Here is an 8,136-nt window from a genome sequence, read left to right as displayed (position 1 = left end):
TAATGTATCACATTGATTTATTTGCATATGATGAACCATTCTTGTATCCCACTTGATTATGATGAATGATATTTCTAATGTATTGCTGAGTTCCACTTGCTGGTGTCGAACTCACTAGCAAGTTGAGGATTTTTGTATGAGTACTTCTTAGAGATATTGGCCTATAGCTTTCTTTTCTTGATATGTCCTTGTTCTGTATTGGTATTGAGGTAATACTGGCCTCATAGAATGAGTTTGGAAGTATTGCCTCCTTCTCTATTTCTTGGAATAGTTTGATTAGGATTGGTATTAGTTGTTCTTTAAATGTTTGGTGGAATTCAGCAGTGAAGCCATCAGGTCCTGGACTTTTCTTTACTGGGAAAATTTATTATGGCCTCAATCTCGTTACATATTGTTGGTCTGCTCAGGTTTTGTATTTCTTCCTCGTTCAATCTTGATAGGTTGCATGTATTTAAGAATGTGTCCATTTCTTCTAGATTTTCCAATATATTGGCATGTAGTTGCTCAAAGTAGCAATTAATGATCCTACGAATTTCTGAAGTATCTATCGTAATGTCTATTTTTTTGTTTTGATTTTACTTGTTTGGGTCTTCTCTCTTTTTTCTTAGTCTGTCTATAGGTTGGTCAACTTTGTTTAACTTTTTAAGAAACCAACCTTTTCTTTCATTGATCTTTTTTATTTTTTTATTTCAATTTCATTTATTTCTCCTCTGATGTTTATTTCTTTCCTTCTACTAATTTTAGGTTTGATTTGCTCTTGCTTTTCTAAATTTTGATTTTTGTATTCTATTTTACCACAAGTCATGTGAAGATATTTGAAGAGGAATTTTTTCTATTCTACACATTTTTTCTCATATCTTTTGTTTTTTTTTCCATAAAAAACTTGGTTTTATTATTTTTTTTATTATACTTTAAGTTCTAGGGTACATGTGCACAACATGCAGGATTGTTACACAGGTATACATGTACCATGTTGGTTTGCTGCACCCATCAGCTCATCATTTACATTAGGTATTTCTCCTAATGCTATCCCTCCCCCAGCTCACCCCCCTCTCCCTGAGAGACCCTGGTGTGTGATGTTCCCCATCTTGTGTCCAAGCGTTCTCATTGTTCAGTTCCCACCTATGAGTGAGAACATGTGGTATTTGGTTTTCTGTCTTTGTGATAGTTTGCTGAGAATGATAGTTTCCAGTTTCATCCATGTCCCTGCAAAGGACATGAACTTATCCTTTTTTATGGCTGCATAGTATTCCATGGTGTATATGTGCTACATTTTCTTAACCCAGTACATCATTGATGGACATTTGGGTTGGTTCCAAGTCTTTGCTATTGTGAATAGTGCCACAGTAAACATATGTGTGCATGTGTCTCTACAGTAGCATGATTTATAATCCTTTGTTTATATACCCAGTAATGGGATCACTGGGTCAAATGGTATTTCTAGTTCTAGATCCTTGAGGAATCCCTTATAAAACTATCAGATCTCATGAGTCTTATTCACTATCATGAGAACAGCATGGGAAAGACCCACCCCCATGAATCAATTACCTCCCTACAGGTCCCTCCCACAATGGGAGGGAATTGTGGGAGCTACAATTTGAGATTTGGGTGGGGACACAGCCAGACCATATCAATGTCCAACTTTATATGTAAATTCTAATAATTGTGCTAAGATTTCTGTAAGGATTAGGAGATGGGTCGAGTAAACTGTAATTTTCCATAGCTATTATTGTTTTATTATTGATGACAAATAAATATTTTAAAGACACAACTTGCATTTGACCCTTTTGCCTTTATTTAAATTTTCACTGATTATAAACATCAATTTTGGATTCTTCTTCTTACATTTTACTACATAGAACCTGTTTCAACTTGGCTATTATGATAAAAACTGTATCTCTAGGCCGGGCACGGTGGCTCAAGCCTGTAATCCCAGCACTTTGGGAGGCCGAGACGGGCGGATCACGAGGTCAGGAGATCGAGACCATCCTGGCTAATACGGTGAAACCCTGTCTCTACTAAAAAAATACAAAAAACTAGCCAGGCGCGTTGGCGGGCGCCTGTAGTCCCAGCTACTTGGGAGGCTGAGGCAGGAGAATGGCGGGAACCCGGGAGGCGGAGCTTGCAGTGAGCTGAGATCCGGCCACTGCACTCCAGCCTGGGCGACAGAGCGAGACTCCGTCTCAAAAAAAAAAAAAAACCTGTATCTCTTTCTATAACTCAACTCAGATTTTGAGAGACATTTAGTACAGAAGTCAAATCATTCAATATGCCTAATATCTCCTGAATATACAGTTAAACCAACCCTTATACAAAATACATAAAGAAAAACTAAATACTAACTCTAGACAATGAATAAGAGAAAGTACACATTGTCATGTATGTGAACAGCTTCTGAATATTTCACAGACAATAAGTGATGCTTAAAGCAATCTTTATAGTCATCTATTTTCTTTACTAAATTAGAGAAATATACAATAGATTTTTAAAATATTCTTTTAGAACACTTGAATATTTAGAAAGCATTTGAGGGGAATTGGTAATCTCATTTATCTCAAATACATTATGTTGATAAACAAATAAATGAAAATATGATTTATGGATTTATGGTTACTTTATTTTGGGTATAATTTCATCTTTAATAACTCAAAAATGAATTATATTTTATAAGACAATGTGGATTCATTCCAAAATGTAAAATACTCATGTTTCTTACCAAGTACTACTTTTCTGTTTTACATTTTAAATAATTTAAATGCAGTGATTTAATTAGTAGAACTTGTGGTCATGCAATTTTATTTTATGAAAGAAGTGTTTCAAAATACAAAATACAAAATGCCTTCAGCGTTCTATATGCCACTTTGAAAACTTCCAGAAAGAAAGAAAAATAATCTGTTTCTCGAAGTTGTTAGTAATCAGACGGCATGGTCTACCTTCATTCTTGAGAGAAAAAAGTGACAGTGACCTTTTCTCTAAGTCAAAGCCTATACATGACTTAAAACCCCCCTTAAGCTTAAGGTAACCTTTGAAAACTTTCATGACACACCCCACACAATTCCTGTAAGCATCATGCTATGTGACCCTTGTGTGAAGCAAAGTGCTTATTTCTTAGTTTGTTTGTTGATTCATTTCATAGAAGAGTCATTTTTTCCTTGAAGTCAAGACCTGTGTCTCCCCCATGTATTCTGTCTTTTATGATACCTATTAAGCTTTACATATTTGAGGTCTTCTGAGGCAAAGTAAAATGAACAACAAATAGGTAAACATATGAGAGAAAGTTGTTGGGCTCCATTCCAAGATGGTCAAAAAGGAACAGCTCCAGTCTGCACCTCCCAGTGTGATCAACGCAGAAGTTGGGTGATTTCTACATTTCCAAATGAGGTACCTGATTCATCTCACTGGGACTTGTTGGACAGTGGATGCAGCCCATGGAGGGTGAGCTGAAGCAGGGCGGGGCATCATCTTACCCAGGAAGTGCGAGGGGTTGGGGAATTTCCCTTTCCTAGCCAAGGGAAGCCATGACAGACTGTACCTGGAAAAACGGGACAATTCCACCCAAATACTACACTTTTCCCACAGTCTTAGATCTGGCAGACCAGGAGATTCTCTCCTGTGCCTGACTGGGTGGGTCCCACACCCACAGAGCCTTGCTCACTGCTAGTGCAGCAGTCTGAGATTGACCTGTGAGGCTGCAGCCAGGCAGAGAGATGGGAATCCACCATTGCTGAGGCTTGAGTAGGTAGCAAAGTGGCCAGGAAGCTCAAACTGGGCAGAGCACACCACAGCTCAGCAAGGTCTACTGCCTCTATAGACTCCACCTGTGTGGGCAGAGCATAGCTGAACAAAAGGCAGCAGAAACTTCTGCAGATTTAAACGTCCCTGTCCGACAGCTCTGAAGAGAGCAGCGGTTCTCCCAGCACGGCATTTGAGCTCTGAGAACGGACAGACTGCCTCCTCAAGTGGGTCTCTGACCCCCGTGTAGCCTAATTGGGAGACACCTCTCACTAGGGACCACCTCTAATACTGGGGATTACAATTCAACATGAGATTTGGGTGGGGACACATATCCAAACTATAGCAAATGATAAGAAATTAATGGTGAAATCTGAAATGCTGAAGTGACAGATATGTATGTAGCAAGTCACTGAAGATAAGGGTCTAGATGGCAGGATGAAGGTGCAGAGCTGGGAAGGTCATAGGCAGAAAGTTAACAAGGATATCCAGGAATTAAACTCAGCTCTGCACCAAGCAGATGTAAGAGATATCCACAGGACTCTCCACCCCAAACCAACAGAATATACATTCTTCCCAGCACCACCTTATTCTAAAATTGACCACATAATTGGAAGTAAAACACCCCTCAGCAAATGTAAAAGAACAGAAATCACAAGAAACTGTCTCTCAGACCACAATCAAATTAGAACTCAGGAGTAAGAAACTCACTCAGAACAGCACAACTATATGGAAACTGAATAACCTGCTCCTGAATGACTACTGGGTAAATAACGAAATGAAGGCACTGAGGAAATAACTGACACAAGATGAAGATGGGCTCTCTGAAGAAAAGAATATATAATTAAAAGAACAGGAAATGGGCCGGGCGCAGTGGCTCAAGCCTGTAATCCCAGCACTTTGGGAGGCCGAGACGGGCGGATCACGAGGTCAGGAGATCGAGACCATCCTGGCGAACACGGTGAAACCCCGTCTCTACTAAAAAAATACAAAAAACTAGCCGGGCGATGTGGTGGGCGCCTGTAATCCCAGCTACTCGGGAGGCTGAGGCAGGAGAATGGCATAAACCAGGGAGGCGGAGCTTGCAGTGAGCTGAGATCCGGCCACTGCACTCCAGCCTGGGCCACAGAGCGAGACTCCGTCTCAAAAAAAAAAAAAAAAAAAAAAAAAGAACAGGAAATGTAGTTTTGGAAGATAAGGAGAAAAAAGACAAAGGGAGTACTATCTAAAAAAGTCAAACAGGGATATTTATAAAAAAGCAAAGTGTTTGGATTTTCATGTGAACCCTGAAAGGCTACTCGGGCAGCCTGTACTGTGTGTTTCCTGCCCCAGAATATGGTCTCTGAGTCATGGCTGTAGTGGCACCAGCACTTCCAGCCAACCCTCCCATCTGCCCTACATAGGCTGCTTGTGCTTGTCTTCCCAGAGCCACTTGTGGCTTTCAATGATTCTTTTGACCCTCACTTCTCATACTGGGTTCATAATTTTCTGCTGCATGGCTCTGAATAAGCCAGATATAGTCCTCTGTTGCTGTGGTCTGAATGCTTGTGTATTAGTCTGTTCTCATGCTGCTAGGAAGAAATACCTGAGACTGGGACATTTATAAAGGAAAGATGTTTAATTGACTCACAGTTCAGTATGACTTGGGAGGACTCATGAAACTTACAATCATGGCGGAAAGGGAAGCTAACACGTCCTTCTTCACATGGCAGCAACAAGGAGAAATGCTGAACAAAGGGGAAAGAGCCCCTTGTAAAACCATCATATCCCGTGAGAACTCATTCAGTATCATGAGAACAACATGGGGGTAACCACCCTCATGATTTGATTACCTCCCACTGGGTCCCTCCCATGACATGTAGGAATTATGGGAACTATAATTCAAGATGAGATTTGGGTGGGGGCACAGCCAAACCATGTAACTTTGTGTCCTCAAAAACACAAACATCCTAAAGAGACACATCACCCTTTCACCATGTGAGGACACAACAAGAAGCTGTCATCTATAACCCAGAAAGTGAGCCCTCACCAAATGTCAAATCTGCCTTTGGTCTTGGACTTCTTGGCCTGCAGAATTGTGAGAAATAAATGTATGCTGTTTAAAGCCATCCAGTCTTTGGTGTTTTGTTATAGAAGTTCAAATGGACTAAGATATTCATCTTCTTCTGAAGCTTACATTTAATTGATAGGGACATGCAATTGTAAAATTACAAATTTATTATTTTGTGAAATTATAAAAGTGAAGATGGCCGAATAGGAACAGCTCCAGTCTCCAACTCCCAGTGCGAGCGACACAGAAGACCGGTGATTTCTATATTTTCAACTGAGGTACTGGGGTCATCTCACTAGGGAGTGCCGGACAATCGGTGCTGGTCAGCTGCTGCAGCCTGACCAGCGAGAGCTGAAGCAGGGCGAGGCATCGCCTCACCTGGAAAGCACAAGGGGGAAGGGAATCCGTTTTCCTAGCCAGGGGAACTGAGACACACAACACCTGGAAAATCGGATAACTCCCACCCCAATACCGCACTTTAAGCAAACGGGCACACCAGAAGAATATATCCCTCACCTGGCCGGGAGGGTCCCACGCCCACGGAGCCTCCCTCATTGCTAACACAGCAGTCTGCGGCAATCTAACTGCAAGGCAGCAGCGAGGCTGGGGGAGGTGCGTCCGCCATTGCTGAGGCTTAAGTAGGTAAACAAAGCCGCTGCGAAGCTCGAACTGGGTGGAGCTCACAGCAGCTCAAGGAAACCTGCCTGTCTCTATAGACTCCACCTCTAGGGGCAGGACTCAGCTAAAAAAACAACAGCGGAAACAGCAGAGGCCTGAGCAGACACGAACGACTCTCTCTGACAGCTTTGAAGAGAGCAGTGGATCTCCCAACACGGAGGTTGAGATCTGAGAACGGACAGACTGCCTGCTCAAGTGGGTCTCTGACCCCTGAGTAGCCTAACTGGGAGACATCCCCCACTAGGGGCAGTCTGACACCCCACACCTCACAGGGTGGAGTACACCCCTGAGAGGAAGCTTCCAAAGTAAGAACCAGACAGGTATACTTGCTGTTCAGCAATATTCTATCTTCTGCAACCTCTGCTGCTGATACCCAGGCAAACAGGGTCTGGAGTGAACCTCAAGCAATCTCCAACAGACCAACAGACAGTGCTTCTGACTGTCAGAAGGAAAACTATCAAACAGGAAGGACACCTATACCAAAACACCATCAGTATGTCACCGTCATCAAAGACCAGAGACAGATAAAACCACAAAGATGGGGAAAAAGCAGGGCAGAAAAGCTGGAAATTCAAAAATAAGAGCGCATCTCCCCCTGCAAAGGAGCGCAGCCAATTGCCAGCAACGGATCGAAGCTGGTCAGAGAATGACTTTGACGAGATGAGAGAAGAAGGCTTCGGTCCATCAAACTTCTCAGACCTAAAGGAGGAATTACGTACCCAGCGCAAAGAAACTAACAATCTTAAAAAAAGAGTGGAAGAATTGACAGCTAGACTAATTAATGCAGAGAAGGTCATAAACGAAATGACAGAGATGAAAACCATGACATGAGAAATACGTGACAAATGCACAAGCTTCAGTAACCGACTCAATCAACTGGAAGAAAGAGTATCAGCGACTGAGGATCAAATGAATGAAATGAAGCGAGAAGAGAAAAAAAAAAAAAAAAAAAGAAGAAAAAGAAATGGACAAAGCCTGCAAGAAGTATGGGATTATGTAAGAAGACCAAATCTACGTCTGATTGGGGTGCCTGAAAGTGAGGGGGAAAATGGAACCAAGTTGGAAAACACTCTTCAGGATATCATCCAGGAGAACTTCCCCAACCTAGTAGGGCAGGCCAACATTCAAATTCAGGAAATACAGAGAACGCCACAAAGATAGTCCTCCAGAAGAGCAACTCCAAGACACATAATGGCCAGATTCACCAAAGTGGAAATAAAGGAAAAAATCTTAAGGGCAGCCAGAGAGAAAGGTCGGGTTACCCACAAAGGGCAGCCCATCAGACTAACAGCAGACCTCTTGGCAGAAACTCTACAAGCCAGAAGAGAGTGGGGGCCAATATTCAACGTTCTTAAAGAAAAGAATTTTCAACCCAGAATTTCATATCCAGCCAAACTAAGTTTCATCAGTGAAGGAGAAATAAAATCCTTTACAGATAAGTAAATGCTTAGAGATTTTGTCACCACCAGGCCTGCCTTACAAGAGACCCTGAAGGAAGCACTAAACATGGAAAGGAACAACCAGTACCAGCCATTGCAAAAACATGCCAAAATGTAAAGACCATCGAGGCTAGGAAGAAACTGCATCATCTAACGAGCAAAATAACCAGTTAATATCATAGTGACAGGATCAAGTTCACATATAACAATATTAACCTTAAATGTAAAGGGACTAAA

Source organism: Trachypithecus francoisi, unplaced genomic scaffold (genome assembly GCF_009764315.1).
Source record: "Trachypithecus francoisi isolate TF-2019V2 unplaced genomic scaffold, Tfra_2.0 Lachesis_group15, whole genome shotgun sequence".
In the NCBI taxonomy this organism is placed as follows: Eukaryota; Metazoa; Chordata; class Mammalia; order Primates; family Cercopithecidae; genus Trachypithecus; species Trachypithecus francoisi.
The sequence above is the reverse complement of the archived record's forward strand: the minus strand, read 5'-3'. Positions refer to the sequence as shown.